Source organism: Helianthus annuus, chromosome 9 (genome assembly GCF_002127325.2).
Source record: "Helianthus annuus cultivar XRQ/B chromosome 9, HanXRQr2.0-SUNRISE, whole genome shotgun sequence".
Lineage (NCBI taxonomy): Eukaryota > Viridiplantae > Streptophyta > Magnoliopsida > Asterales > Asteraceae > Helianthus > Helianthus annuus.
Window position 1 is genome coordinate 132,402,021 of NC_035441.2, and position 16,107 is coordinate 132,418,127.

Consider the following 16,107-nt stretch of genomic DNA (forward strand, 5'->3'; position numbering starts at 1 on the left):
CGGGAAGGCCCTTGAAGACTCGGGTTGTCACAGATTGTTTGCTAAAGTGTTCGTAAACTTCTAATTGTAGTGTATGTGTATGCGAAAGTGAGAATTGTCCCTAGAAACAACTTGATCAATCCCCTTTGAAATAAGCTAACCACTAAGTCCTATTTTCTAGGAAGACCACGTCCCTGCTCCACGAACATTAGTGGAATTCATCACATGCAGCATCTCAAACGAATATTTACCAAGATTCCAGCTAAGACTCAGTCCACATCGTGTATAACATGCATACAAACATTAGAAAACATAGAGAACAACTGTTAGATAACACAAGTAATAATAAGGATCCTTGATTCTCAGGCTTCCTGTACCAACCGCTAAGGATAAGTGAACCAGGCAACATCTAAGGATACTTGATCCATAATTAGTAAAACCTATGTCCTAAAAATTTCCCCCAATATGGCGGTTGTGATAAGGATGACAGCTGTCATATTGCCGTTAAAATCGAGCTAATCGTTACACATGCAAACTAGTCGTTGCGAGGCCCTGACGTCACTGATAGGATTGACTACAACCATGATCACGCTATATAGGGTAGAGATAAGCTTGTGAAACCATTTAAAGATCAGAAGATCCTCTTTTAAATCCTCATTCCAGAACTAATTCAGGTATTCTTCTTCTCTCTATAATATTTTCTTTCAAAATTCTCCATCCCCTTGACTCTGATCATGGCAAAGATGGCTACCAAATCCTCACCCGGCAAAAGCTCGGAAATGGATAATGTGTCCCAAAGCCAAAACCTTTTAATGAATTCTTCCTCGGAGCTCTGCAAGTTTACCGATCCTGAGATTGAGGGTATGTTCTCCTGCTTTCCACTAGAGACCATCTTCAGACTATTCGATTCTTTGATGAAAAGTAATGTTGTTTCACCCACTTGGCTGTGTTTCACTGCTTTACCTTTTCTCCTTGGCTATTCTTATCCCTTTCCTGATCTTAACCAAATTTTTTTCACTCTCACCGGCACTAGCTACAGCCAGGCTATGCCTATGCTTTGGAGGGTCTTGCACACTATCGAGCAGATCATCAGCACTGAAGGCTTGACTTCAACCTGTCTGAACTTTCCCATCTCTATTCTTTAGTCACCCACGGCTCCCATCGCTTCCTATTCAAGTCCAAACCTCATCAGCTTCTTCCCATCCTCAAGACCACTCAGAATGATTCCACATGGAAGAATCAATTCTTCCTTGTGCGAAGGGATTCTAGTCCTCAAGGGGATAGTCTGCCCAAGAAGTGTATTTTGAAGGGTATGATATAGGATCCTTAGATAACCACTGTAGAGATTATTATTATTATTATTGCTGACTTGTCTTTTTTCTTTGTTTGCATGTAGTGACCAATTTTTCCTGCCTTGCTAATCTCCCCGGTACTGAAGAGAGAATCACAGCTTTCTGGGTTATTGACTCGACGATTAGGACTTTCAAGTCAAGGATAAAGGATTTAGAAGAGAACACTTCCACATCCTACACAATGTCAAGTAAGTATGTGTGTATATATAAATAATGTAATTTTGTATTGAATAAAATGTATGAAATAAGAATACTTATCTGTTTGTTTTTTGAACAGGTGCTCTACGGTCCACCAGCAAATCAACCTCCAAATGCGGGCTAGATGACATCGATATCCTGATCTCTCCTCGCACCATAAAGAAGGAGCTGGCCAAGGGCCAAAGCTTCCCTGAGCCCAAGACTGTAACCACCAAGGCTAAGGCTGGGTCCAAACAAAAGAAGCCTTTAGAGCCGGAGGAGGACAACTTCGAGGTTGAAAGGCAAATCTATGAATTTGTCACCGAGGTAAGGATCCTTGATCCATCATTGGTAGTCTTGTATGTAGTGTAGGATTCCTGATCCTGAGTTTTCTTGTCTTTTGATTTGTAGAGGTTTGTCCATTTGAAGGCTCATCAGGACAAGAGCCTAGCTGAAGCTGAGGAGAACCTGGCCGGTCTTCGCTCCATTGCTACTTCCAAAGGATAAAGCCATCTCTAAACTGGAGAAGGAGAAGAAAGGCCTAGAAGAGCAGATGTTGCATGCTGAGGTGGGGATCCATTAGGTTTCCATGGCTGCGACCAATGAAGCCAAAGTCTGTGCTGCTCGCGCCATTCTCCAAGCTAGGATCAAAATGGCTCAAAAGGCTATGGATCCTGGCTTTGACAGGTCAGCATGGGATGTAGCCACTTGGAAGCCAACCCTTCTTCAGCTGGGTGGAGAGGATGAGCCAGAGGTGGTGAAGGCAGTGGAGGCTGGTCCAAGCGGGGCAAAGGAGATGGTAGGTGGTGAAGCTGGTGGTGATGAAGCAACAGGAGGAGAAGCTACAACAGTGGGCGATGAAGGATGTTGATGCCTAGGCACGAGCCCACTTTTTAATGTTTTTCTATTTTGATGGTGTTTTTATGGTGAACAATATGGTCTGTAATAACTCTTGAACAATAGTTTTTTAGGATAAGATCACTGATCCTTAAAACAATATGGGGGTGGAAAGGTGGATGGGTCCTTCTTTTTATGGAGGATGAAGCCTTTAACACCCCTCGCTTTTACTTTCCTACAGTCATGAACAATTAGTAACAAACACCCTGCGTCAACCTAAGTGGCTTGGCCACGGATTGCTGGTGAAGCTCGGGTTGAGCATTTTGGTAACCTTAACAGGGTTTTAATAAAAATTTTAACCTTTTGACTACATCTGGTGTTGTCCATTTGTTTTTAGAGTTTTGATTTGGTATGTATGTGTTTCCACATTCAAATAGATTATCTGTGAAAATCATCAGTTTTATTTTATAAGAACTTAGGAAATTTTAGGTTGTTAAAAATTTGCCAATTCTTGTTCAAAACAACTTTAGAGAAAATCTAGTTACATATATGAATATGAATCATACATCCTTAATTGATAGGTCTAGGGTGAATTCAATAAGTTAAATAAAAGTAAGGATAACGCATACCAGAAAATCCAAGTTAGGATTTTATATACTTTAGAGTTATCGTTGTATAAACAGACTAGTCACTATTAGTTAGATTTTAAGGATCCAGGATCCTTTTTTATAGCACTTATAAGTCTTTAAAGCTCCAAAAACCTGTTAAAATAAACCTGGGACTAAGCCAAACAAACTGGGGAGAAGCCCGTTATAACTGGGGACAAGCCCAAATGAACTTGGGATAAGCCCATGATAACTGGGGACAAGCCCAAAAGATACTGAGCTCTGGCCCAAACTAGAGACAAACCTAACGTAAGAGACATGAAAATGACAAAACCTTAGCTAACGTGAAAACGTTAGAAATCTTAGCATAACGGATATATAGTATGTCTACCATTATACTTGAGATCCTACATATAGCCAACAACAATGAAATTGTCAGCCACTAAGAGTGTACTGGTCTGACGTGTGTGCAGGTGTGTATAAATTTTAGATATATTTTAAGCACTTTTTACTTGCAAATCAAGCTTTAAATTTATAGAACACGATATAATACTATCACTCTACACACATTAGGGCAAGTGCACTCATCGCGGATGTAGTATAGTGATGACAAGATACCGAGGTCGTTCAGAGACACAAGAGCTTTTAATACTGGCTTATCGTTGACGTCTAATCTAACCAAATTTTGATAAAAATTTTGAAAGTTTTAAAAGATAAACTAGAAAACAAAGATAAAAATATAAGGAAAACAAATAGACAAGAAGGAATCACTTTGTTCCAACTCCTCTTTTATGTATCCTTTGATTATTTCCGCACCTTGGGATTCTTAAGAGATTATCTTTAAGTTATAGTAGTAGGCCCCCTTCCAGGCAGCGTTACCCTCAACCTATTGGTCTGAGTCAGCGGGGATACAGTCCCACAAGGTCGGATTATTGAAAGACAATTAAGTAAGTTATTAATGCGAAAAGTGGTAGGCCCTCTTCCAAGCGACGTTACCCTCAATCTATTGGTCTGAGTCAGCAGGGATACAGTCCCGCAAGGTCGGTTTAATGTTTTAATAGTAGTTTATAAATAAGTGTTTACAAGTGGTTCTTACTTCTCCCGATTTGATGCTATCTGCCTCAAGGGAAGTCCTACTAAGCTTGAATCAGGTCCTCGCAGGATCTATACACTGAACGAGGCAAGAACTTTACCCAAACACCCTTCGAACCCCCTTCCAGGTACTTAACGCGCTTTATATAGACCGTAAAGACATGAATGAATTAATCAACAAAACATGAAGAAATGATTAAGTAAAGTTCACCTTCAATATAAAAAACTATCGATCTTGGATCCCGAGACTACTACACACTCTAAAAGATGAAAGATGAATGATGGTGGTGGGTGTTGGTGTTGTAATGGTGGTGGACTGTTGGTAAGTGTGAGAGAAGTGGTTTGCCAAGGGATGAGTTGGAATAAAACCAAACACCCTTATTTATAGCTGGACAGAGCATCCATACGGCCCCGTGCCCACCTGGCACGGCCCCGTGGCCTTCATTCTCTCTCCCCTCATTAACTGCAGATGTCAGTTCTTGTACTAACATGGCCCCGCGTGTCAACGGCACGACCCGTGGTGAATCTACTTTTTGTACTATCTCAGATTCCGCGAATGTTAGAGTTGACTACGACCCATGTTGAGTTGGCACGGCCCTGTATTGGTTTGTCTTTTGCTGTTGTCTTTTTTTGCAGGGAATCTTGACTGGGCATGACCCATGCCTGGTGGGCATGGCCCTGTGCCTAAGCTTCTGTTTTGTTATTTTTGTTGGTTTGGATGTGGATGGGGGCTCAACGAGTTGTGTTAATCCTTCTTCTTTGTATTTATGTTGGTTTCTGTTGTTAATTTGTTCCTTTTGTGTGTTTGAGCTCTTTTGATCCTGTAAATTAAAAGTAAACAAAGAAACATGATTTTTCCAACATTAGTACCGAAAAGGGTTGATTTTATGCCTTGTTTGATATAATTTATATGTTGTATTTTACACACATCAAGCACCCCCACACTTGAATCTTTGCTTGTCCTCAAGCAAAAGTCTATAATGTGGCTTACACACCTAAACGGAATTGGTAGAAGAGAAGTTTTGAGCTTATCTTTTCATTCTCAAATCGTCGACTCGTAAGTTATTTCTCAAAACAACTTAGTAACCGTTTTCCACGAGATATATTTAAAAAAATAAATTTTTATTTCGACCCAAAATATATATTTTTCTATCCGAAATACATACATGTAAAAATACATATAATTTCTCATGAATGACAAGACTTGGCCATTTTCTTTAAAACCTGATTTTAGCAAAAACGACATCTTTTATACGAAAATACTTGTACGTTTAGAAAAGCTCTAAATTTTGATAAAACATCCTTTTACTAAAATTTCACCAATAAGCATAATACACACTTTAACAATCCAAATTCATCATCTTTCACATTAAGCCATCATCACCACCACCACCACCACCACCCCCCCTCCCCACCCCACCACCACCACCATTATTATTATACTCTAAAAATACTTAACATGTTAGATCATACGATAACCCACATTTAACATCTTCCAAATCTTAATATGTGAGATTTACGGTTAAATATGTTAAAATTATATTTAACACACAAACATGGGTCTTAACTCATATACATACAACTCTCTAAATATATTTCACTTACATTTTTAGACATAACTCCCTCATAACAACTTATAACTCTCTAAATATATTTCACTTACATTTTTAGACATAACTCCCTCATAACAACTTCTTGTAAGAATATATTTATATATGTAATATATTAGGTGGCCATTATTATCATTTATCTAATATTGATCATTGACCTAATTACCCCTATATCATTAATTGGTAAATATTTGATGGACGTATTTACCCTTAGTAGATAAAAATAGGGTTTCCCCTTGGGTGTATATAATTAGAGATTACTAGAGAGGGTTTATGCTAAGACAATTATAATAACATCATCACTATCAATTCGTCTCCTCTCTCTCTCTCTCTCTCATAACCGTGTTCATCAAGAACACCTAAACCCATCAGAACTGTACACCCTAAAGGGGAACTCGACCAATCTGACGAATATGACGTCTACTTCATTCCCTGATGTGGTTACTGGCTAATCAGGTACACACATATTATTTTATTGTTCATGATTGAAATTATTTAATTAGGGTTTATGTTTACCCATGTTCTACTGATATAATCAACACTTCCTACACATTACATGACTTGCCTTGCATTTAACATCAAGTTACAAACAAGTGTCCAACATCATTTTATTTATCAAGCAAGAACATACCCACAAACATCATATATTTATACACTAGGAAAGCTTCCATTTTTATTATCAGTTTACTTGTTTTTTTTAAATACTTTTTAACATCTCTTTGATGATAAACTTGCCCACATAGACATTAAACAAGTATACAAACAAGATAAAATAAGAATAATAATGATGATGATACTACTAAGAAAAGCAAGATCCTTACCACTAGTCTTTAACTAGGGAAGATTACTTGAAAATGGGTGTAGAAGCTTATGTGTTGAGATATAGCTCCAAGGTTTTGCTCCAATACTCCTAATATCTCAACACTTAGGTAAATAATAGTGTATTTTGTGTATAATCGAAATTTGGAAAGAAAGGATGATAGTGTAGGGAGGTTGGCCGAGAGCTCTAAGGGGAAAAGAAAGAAGGTTGTTTTGAGTTGTGTTGTGTGCCCCTTTTTTTTAGTTGAAGTGTGATTGATTATGTATTCAACTCTTGAAGTTTCACAAACATCCTCAACATACACCATGCCATTTTGACCATTTTTTTCTACCAATCATATCAAAAGGGATAAAAGAAATGGTGGAGTTTAGGTGGCCTTATGGTGAGGGTGTTTGGGTTAGTAAATTTTGTTTGAAAATGTCATAATGAAATCATGGTAATTAGGTATTGAGGTAATTTAGGATAATTAAGATGTTTAGGCTCTTAATGGTTCATTAATCAACTAATAACTAGGATGTGATACATATAAGACACTTTAACATCACATAATCATATATTGTTTGATGGCCAATGTGGGGTAACCCACTTGGTAGAGGCACATGCCCCTGAAAGGGAAGTTCCAGGTTCAAATTTGGACAAAGGGTATTTAAATAAATGGTGTAGGAGCAAGTTTTGCCGTTCAAACAAAAAATATATTGTTTGGTGAAAACCAGTCGTATAAATGTTAGAACGTGATTAAAATAATGTTTCGTGATACATCGTAATTATACGAAACTTACTTATCAAAAAAAAAGTTTAATCTATTATTCACACAACACATATAATAATGCCATACATTTTAAAGTTCTAGGCATCTTGGAACTGTATGAGTATTTTTTTTAGTATACCGGATAATCCACCAACACTTGTTTTTTTTCTTTAATATATACTTTTATCGCTACACGATAAAACCATAGCAAATGACATCAAATGCAAACCCATACATTTGCCCGGACATTGCTAGACTTTATGGATTCAATCAATCATATAATTAAGTCTAATTACATGTAATTTAATAAATAAATAGTAACTTAGTCATACAGATTAACCTGAAAATTTGCCAGTAATGGGTAATGGGCCGGATATGGGACAAGATTCTACAATCGGGCATGGGTATAGGATTAGCCATACTCGACCCATACACGGCCCATTGCCATCCTTAGATGTGAATGCTCTTATAGATGAAAAATAATAGTTTCGCTCTCTTCCACTCACATCCCCTCATAACCACTATCTATAATATGGAGGAACCTCTAACAGAATTTGGTGGACAGGATGTGAATGCTCTAAATGTTATTCGCTAGAAACCAAGGGATATTAATCGAAAGGGTAGAGCAATCATTTTGCATTAAACGTGATTCAGAAACTAAAAATGTGAGTTATTAGAAACCACATGGTGTAAAGAGAAAGGGTACAACATTGATTCACTCAGGAAAAGATAGGGTGTACAGTTGATCGATTTTCAAAATAAGGTGTAAAGTTGGTACTGGGGTCTAACCATAGGGTGTAAAAGTGCAGTTTACTCAACTTTAAATATCTCCAAAAGTGAAGAGGTTTGTGGGTGTGTGTTCGTAACCGTAGGATATGGAGAGTTGGGAGTGTATTGGTTTGAGTTCCAAGTGTGAAACGTTTGTGTGCTTTTAAAAGGATATTTACAAATGAGGTTGATGGGTTATACGACACTACTACAAAAATAGTTTGTTTGGGCAGTATAAACCAATAATTTAGGCGGTTTATCGAGTGCCCAAACAAACATCTCTGAAAATGTTAACCACCATTTTGGGCATTTTAGGTTATGACCCGCCCAAAACAAAGTTTTCAACTGCCCAAACTCTTGTGTTTTCTACTAGTGGGAGATCAAATATCTAACTAGAAATCTTAGCTAGACTTGATGTCTTAAGAATTTAAAGGTGGGTTTTGGTTGGGATAGAAACCGAATAGGATGATAGAATGGATCAGATAGTAATTCTTGTCCTTGAATGATTATTTTGTAATATACCCCATGTTATCTTGCATGAAGAAAGAAGGCATGGTCCATATGATTAAACAAGGGAGCCTGGTGGAGTGTATACTTGAATCTAATCATGAGCATGAATTGGTCTTACTTTTCTTTTGTCCAAAATATCGATAGAAGAAGGGAATAGATAAGGGGCATTGGTAGGGTGGTAGTTCATTGAGTGTGGGTTAGGTTTCCTTAAGTATAAAACACTAATTTAATTATACCCATTAGTTACTCGTTTTTAATAAAATATAAAATAGAATCATCATAAAAAATATGAATGTGTCAGGTGTATAAAAATACTTTTTTTTACGTTTGTATTCGTGTCGCGCTAACCATGTATCGCAAATATAAATCTACAATCTACGTGGCGAAAACTTCAAATGAAAGCACACACAAATTATTAGTATTACACACATAATAATACTATAAAATGCGCATTTGGACAATTAGCACCAACGTCCGTGCATGTCGGGTAAACTCGTGTGTGACCTAGTAATTTCCAAAAGTTACTAAATGCAAAATGTGACGTGGATGGACATTACTATGCATATGACGACCCAGTTATTAAAAATCAAGTCTAAAATGTTTGATCACGATGTGTGCGAGATTCGGGTTTGTACGGATATTAGCCTGAAATTTTGGAGTGTTACACATATTCATCTTGAACAATAATCTTCATATATACGCTCTATTGATTGATTTAAACCACATCCCCAACCTTTAATCTTATTGTTGTTGTTGTTCCGACTGAGCTTCGCCATCGCAAACCTAATTTTACTGGATATTAGGTTTTGGAATGATCTTCATCTTCATCGCCCAACCACCATATCTTCATCTTTATCGCATTTTCATCTTGGTTACACAATGATCGAGGTTTACCATCACATTTTCATCTTCATCGCACAATCATCGGCAATTGTTCTAGGGTTAGTAAGTCAAGAATGTAAGAAAATGGGGTAGAGAGAGTTCTTAAAACTTAATTGTTGAGAGAGATTGAACCCTTCCTGAGATATGAGATAAATGATTGACTAAATTACCCTTTACCTATTAAATTAAATGAGAGGCTAGAACTGATTCTTTTGGTTCTCAAATTCACCATTGGTTCTCACATTATCCTAATCACACACACACATATAAACATTATTAATTATAAAAAAAGAGTTATGGGTATTTTGACCATTTCACATCACTTAACAGAAAAAAGATAAGCACATTTGTGCTGGGGGACCAAATAAGTTACTTTTTTTTCAAACGCATTGATCCAAATGGGTAAATTTTGAAAAATATGTATCAAACCATAATATAGACATACCACAAGGATCATCCGTATAATTAGTTCATAGTGGTAGTGGTGATTCCTTTTATATAGGTTACGAAAATCTCATTTACAACATGTTCAAACCACAAGGATCACATGATGACCTCTTCTAGATACAATTGTAGAGAATATCATAGTGGATATCACGTACGATCTATGAATGTCTTAAACAAATCATGAAATAGATATTTGATGACTTTCAACACTAAAGCCACACAGGAGAAGATGATGTTCTTGGGGTTCTTGATTTCTTCAAAGTGAGATGGACATATTAAAAGTGAGAATATAGTCCTGATTTCAAGAAGTTAAGCAAGGTCACATGGGTCAACACAACTGAAACCGGTCATTGGTAGTTAGGAAATCTCCTATCTTCTATATCGAATAAATAAAAACATTGGGAGACACGTTTCAGCTTTGTAGGCCACCTTTTTTTAATGTAAACTATATCAGAAAAACAACGAGACCAAACCCAAACGAGACCGGCTTATTGTAGGCCACCTAAAAGTTGGTTTTTCCAGCTCTATCTTCTGTTAAATGTTGGATGTCACACATCAACTTCCAATGAAGTCTAGATTTTAATTTCCAACCTTTATCTCTTATTAAAAAATATTTTTTTTTCATTTAGTACATAATATGATTACACGTTTTTGGGAAATATATGATAGTCTTATTTAATATAAATAAATATTTTTTAATATGTGTAATACGTATGTTTCTAATCTATCTATAATCTATAATCTATAATACTATAAAAAGGAGAAGTGATGTACGAAAATGTAATTTTACATTGTGTCCAACTCTTAAAGAAATACGTACAACTAATGAAAGCTTGTTTTATAAGGGTAAAATTGTAAAGAAATCAACATTTTAAGACACTATAGGGGCATAATAGTAAATTTCATCCACACCCGTACTCACATAATTAAAATCAGTTCCTCCTCTGCCCTCGAGAAGAAACCTAATCGACTGACCGATCGACATCCTCAAAATCAAAACATTCAATTAGGAATTCCAAACTTCTTCAACGGCTAGAGAAATCAAGAGACCTGTTTTCCGTTATAGATTTACGCCTATGTATGAGCTATTATCACTGCCGTTCACGGAGGGAGAGAGAGAGACGCTCAGATGCCAGACAAAACACCGGCCGTTGCACGCCTGCACCCCGCTCCGCCGGTCGCCGCTGCACCGGCAACTTGTAGAAATTAACTTTCGAGGTAATAGCTTTCATCAACCAACTAAAATTTGGGGACTTTCTTGATGACAATAGTGAATCCCGGTAGGGTTCCGATCACCCCTGTTTCTCCTTGGCTTCTTCCCTCTTTCTGGTACGCCTCCTTCGCCAGCCACCTCTCTAATCTGTGATTTATAGTTGGGAATTTTATTTGCATTTGTTTGATTCTTGGTTTTGGTGTTTGATTTTGGGTTTTTTCTGGTTTCAATGCATCAGACGATGGCAAGAACATAACATCAACAACAATCATCAAGTAAGTGATTCCCAGTTTGCCATCTGTAGTCACATACGTACATAATAGGACCATTGAATTGGTCATAACACTCTTTAATTAGTAATGTTTTTAATCCCAGGTTAAATTATGTAATGATTCCTTGAATAAAACAATGGTTGAACCTCGACGGCGTTGTCTTTATTCGCCAGCAGTGGACCTAAGGAAAAAGGGGGTTGGGGTGTAAACCATGTCACAAGCAGGTGTGCTTAACTCGATAAGGGGCGTTATTACGTTTCAATAGGGAGTTTTGGGTTCAACCGCGGTGTTATATTTATCGTCCACTGTGTTAGCAGGTGTGCTTAACTCGATAAGGGTACCACTCACAAGCATTGCAGCTGTTATACTTTTGAATGATCCTATGAGAGGTTTCAAGACTTTATCGCTTATTGTTACTTTCTGGGGATTCGCGTGCTATATATACGCCTTCGGTTGTTTAACCAACTTGACATTTTGTTTTGTCCAAGATGTTATCATCTTTGCTGGTTATGTTAATACTTGGCAGAGAAAGCTGTGAACTTCTTAGTGAATTGTGCCTGTGATGCAAAGCTTCAGATGTTAAGAGGTCAATTGTTCTTTCAATTAATGGTACTGTGCTTTCATTTTACTCTCACTTATTTTTCTTTACTTTTACGAGCCTACTTTATTTTACCGTTTTCTTTTAAATGTTTGTAGAATCGTAGGTGGCTAGAAAGATAGAATTGCTCATGATAGTCATTGACTTCAGTTTACAGTACCAAATTGCTGAGTTCTATGCATTAAGAAATTTATTTTCTTGCACACTAATTTTAGAGTTCATATAGTGCTAATTGTAGATGTTCGTTATAAGTATCCACTATAGCTTACAGTATTTTTACATAAATGGTCAAAAGGAATTGTTTTATATTTGTAATAAATAATGATAAGGACCTGGTTATATGATAAAATGATAGGCTCTACCTAGAGTACATAGTATGCATCCGTACCCGTTCCGACCCGGACCCGTTTCGACCCGAACCAAAACAACCCTTTTTCATAATTGACCTGTTTTGACCCAAACCCGTTTTGATCCATGACCCGACCCGACCCGTTTGCCAGGTCTACCTTATGGTAATGATCTTTCACGAATATAATATATGTACATAATCCTATATTTCTAAAAAGCCAAATAATAGATTTCGAACCTTCAGCCCCAAGTTCTAAACCGTCAAACCGTTAAAACTTAACTACGTACCAGGCCATAACCCTGCCAAACCAACCGACCTTTTTTTAGTATGCGCGGTTTGGTCGGTTTCGGCAGTTTATGAAGACCCCTAATTTCTGGATTTTTGTTATTTTCTTTCATTGATTTTACAGGTGCACAAATCTGTAAGTGGTATTAACTTCAAGTCTATGCTACAGCCAGAACACTTGGAGATTTCACAGTCACAATGGTTAATTGAACTGGTGGCTTTATATTTGAGCTTCAATGAATCAAACCATATCTTGTGATCTCACCATTGCAGATCCAGAACGTGTATTGAGATTAGTGCTTCCAGGTTATGCAAATTTGGAATACAATCTCACTTGTCCGATTTGTTTGGTACGTCTTATTATAATTCCGATTTTTCATATAATCTTGTAAACTAAATGCATATATCTTTTCCATGAATTTTGCTCGCCGAGTCTATTATATGATTGATCATATTTGGTTTGAATGATGTTATCGGCGTGTTATGTTATTATTATTATTATTTTTTTCATTGTAGTCTTTGTATATAATTCAATACACATAAGATATTATAGTTTCATATCTTTTGTGCAATCTCATTCATCAGAATACTGTTTTTCATCCATCTGCTTTGAGCTGTGGGAATAGAACTCTTCTCTTCTTATGCCAATAGACAATCAAGAACCAATGTCAGTGAAAATCTAACTAATGTAGAAAGAATAAATATCTTACATAAGAAAGAAAAATATATGCACTAAAAATTATTAACTTTCCAGCGATGTGACCAGGTTATTAAGAAATAAACCTAAGATAATAAATAAAATGCAAATATCATAAAAACTGTTATACTTTTTTTCTCATAAAAGTCCTTTTTTCCACATAAAAACTAACATACTTTCTTTTATGTTTCATAAAAGTCTCTTAACATTTTTTTGCATATAGAAGTCCATCCAACTATTATATTTGAATAAAACTGTGAATATTTTTTTCTTTTTAATACTACGTGAGAAAAGATATGTGATGAATTAAAGTTTTAAATTGGACATATGGCAAACCAAAATCTGTTCAATGTTTGGCTTTTCTTTTCCATTTTAAATTCAATAAGTTGATAAAAATAAATAATCTTATGATAACAATTTATACTATATTATATGCATGAGAGAGGAGCATTTTATGACACCTAAAAAATAAGAACTTTTTCTCTTTTAATTTATAAATACACCCCTAAAATGAGGATAAATTAGCCATTTAAACAATAGTTATATTTTTAGCCCCCCATCTTATTACAATTAAATCCCTGAGTTTGAACATAATTATGAGTAATTAGTTACACTTTTTACCGTCCACAACAAACTTATAAATCTTTTACGTATTTTTGTCGTATCTTGTAAACTCTAGTGTTAAAAAAATCCAAAAGTATCATGACGACCTACTCATTTTTGTTATGTTTCGATACTTGTCTTGGTCAGTATTGACGTGTGGAATAAAAGGTACAAGTAGATGATGTCTTAGTGTACAAGTGATTAAAGCTCAACGTACGTAATCATTATCCCAAAATGTTTAATAGTTACAAAATGTCAAGTGATTAAATACCGTCAATTTAATCCACTCATCTAGATTACATTTCAATCACTCATATTTAACAAAATTATAGATAATTAGTTAGTAGTTACACTTTATCCCCTTATAAAAAAAAAAATTGACCCCCCCTCCCCACGATTTTTAAATGGCCATAACTTTTTGATACCTTAATATTTTTTTAGATTACACATTTAAACGAGTATTTTATTCTCTTTAATTTGAGTATAGTATTATTATAGTATTTTAATTAAAAACAATGTCTAAGGGTGAGTAATAACAGAATCGTTAACTGAAACCCAACCGAAATCAATAAAAAACTGAATTAATTGAAAACTGATTAACTGAAACCCGAATTAACCAAAAACGATTATCGATTTTTTGTACCCTCATTTAACCAAAATTAACTGAACCGAACCTTTCATATTTTCATATATTTCTAGCTTTTATATCTTCAGTTAATGTATTTCATATTTAGTGCTTGGATCATGTACAAGACAACGTTTCAGTGTGAAGCGTACGCGAGAAGGATATGAGGACAAGTGTCGTCGGTATGAAGGATATATTTGTGACAACTGTCAAATTTGCATGCATCCGTACAATTAATTAGACAATAATCAATGATTAATGACTATGCTAATTTATAATTTATGACTTGAATTGCTTTCTTATTATTGTTACCATACATACATGTGCATCATATACTGCGAAAGACATAACATTATTGCATGCAAACTTCATTGATTGAAATGATGCACGAAATACAGTTAGCACAGTTAACAGACAAATCAGAAAAATGCTGACAGAATTCAGAACATAGACAGATATGATATTGAGGTACAGAATGGGCGAGAAACCAAGTATTACACTAGTATAGTGTGTAGGAAAGTAGGGACCACAAAACTGTCTTTCTATTGATAGTTTAAGTGTCGGAAAGTGCCTAAAACTTACATAAACTGCAGAATTCCGCAGAATTCAGCGTAAATCAGCACAATTCAGCTATTTAACACAATAATATCATGCAAAATTTATGTTTTATTGTCCAAAATAACTTACAAAGTGTCGGGAATTGAAACTGCCATAAAAGGTGTTTCATACCTCGTGAAACTGTGTAATTCAACACTTTAACGAACCGTAACGAACCGAACAACCGGACAATAACCGGGACATCAAAATTTGTCTAAAAGTAATGTTTTTATGATATTAAGCTAGTATTGGTGGTAGAACACCTTAAAAATCATAAAAACACCTAAACACACTTAAACATGCTTAAACCTTCTAGTTTGCACTTTAAACCCCTAACTTCCAAAAATTTACATTTTACCCCCCCCCCCACCAAATCTGGCCCTATGGGCCCCACACACCTTTTGAATATTTTATTTAACCTTGTCCTCCCAATTTAGTGCATGAGATCCCATAGGAAGATTATGTTGGAACTTTTTTTTCTTCAAGACCCTAAGTAAATTCACATTGTTCATCATTCCTTAAAAACTTCATCTTCTTCCTTTGGCTCCCTCTTGCTCACGGCTCATTACTTCCACACACAACCCACCATTTTCAAGCTTCAACCTCACAATCCAAGGTGATCTAGAGCTGTATGGAGGCCATCTAAGAAGGTGTATGGTGCTAGAAGTGGAAGGACCTCACTTTGGAGCTTTTAACCACTTGATTTCTTTCTAGTTCATCATCTTCATGCTTGTGCCACTTCCCTAGCCATTAGAGCTAGTAGTAAGCTCCTTGATCACTAATTTAAGTCATGTTTATGTTATGTACAAGTTTCACCGTCTAAACAACTTAACTTCTAATGTTAAAAATGAAAAGATCTAACATATTCATGAAGAAAATAAGTGATTACATGGATTTTTGGTGTATGTAATGATGTTGTTGGTGTTATATCTTGTGTTTATGATTAGATCAAGTATGTTAAAGCTTGGATCTACCAAGTTTAAGCATGGATCTTGAAGGATCCATGGTTAAACTTGAAGATGAACATATGAAGCATAATGT

General features: G+C 35.9%; 1 long non-coding RNA gene across 2 annotated transcripts; it reads left to right on the forward strand.

The window, feature by feature from the left end:
- Window positions 1–10,723: 10,723 nt before the first annotated feature.
- On the forward strand, window positions 10,724–13,009 carry LOC110878711. 2 transcript variants are annotated; one of them, XR_002558163.2, is made up of 4 exons: window positions 10,724–11,156; window positions 11,279–11,315; window positions 11,416–11,921; window positions 12,669–13,009. It is a non-coding gene; the product is annotated as an uncharacterized LOC110878711 (long non-coding RNA). The 2 variants fall into 2 exon arrangements; XR_004867273.1 differs by having other exon boundaries at window positions 10,729–11,156; window positions 11,416–11,898.
- The last annotated feature ends 3,098 nt before the right edge of the window (window positions 13,010–16,107 follow it).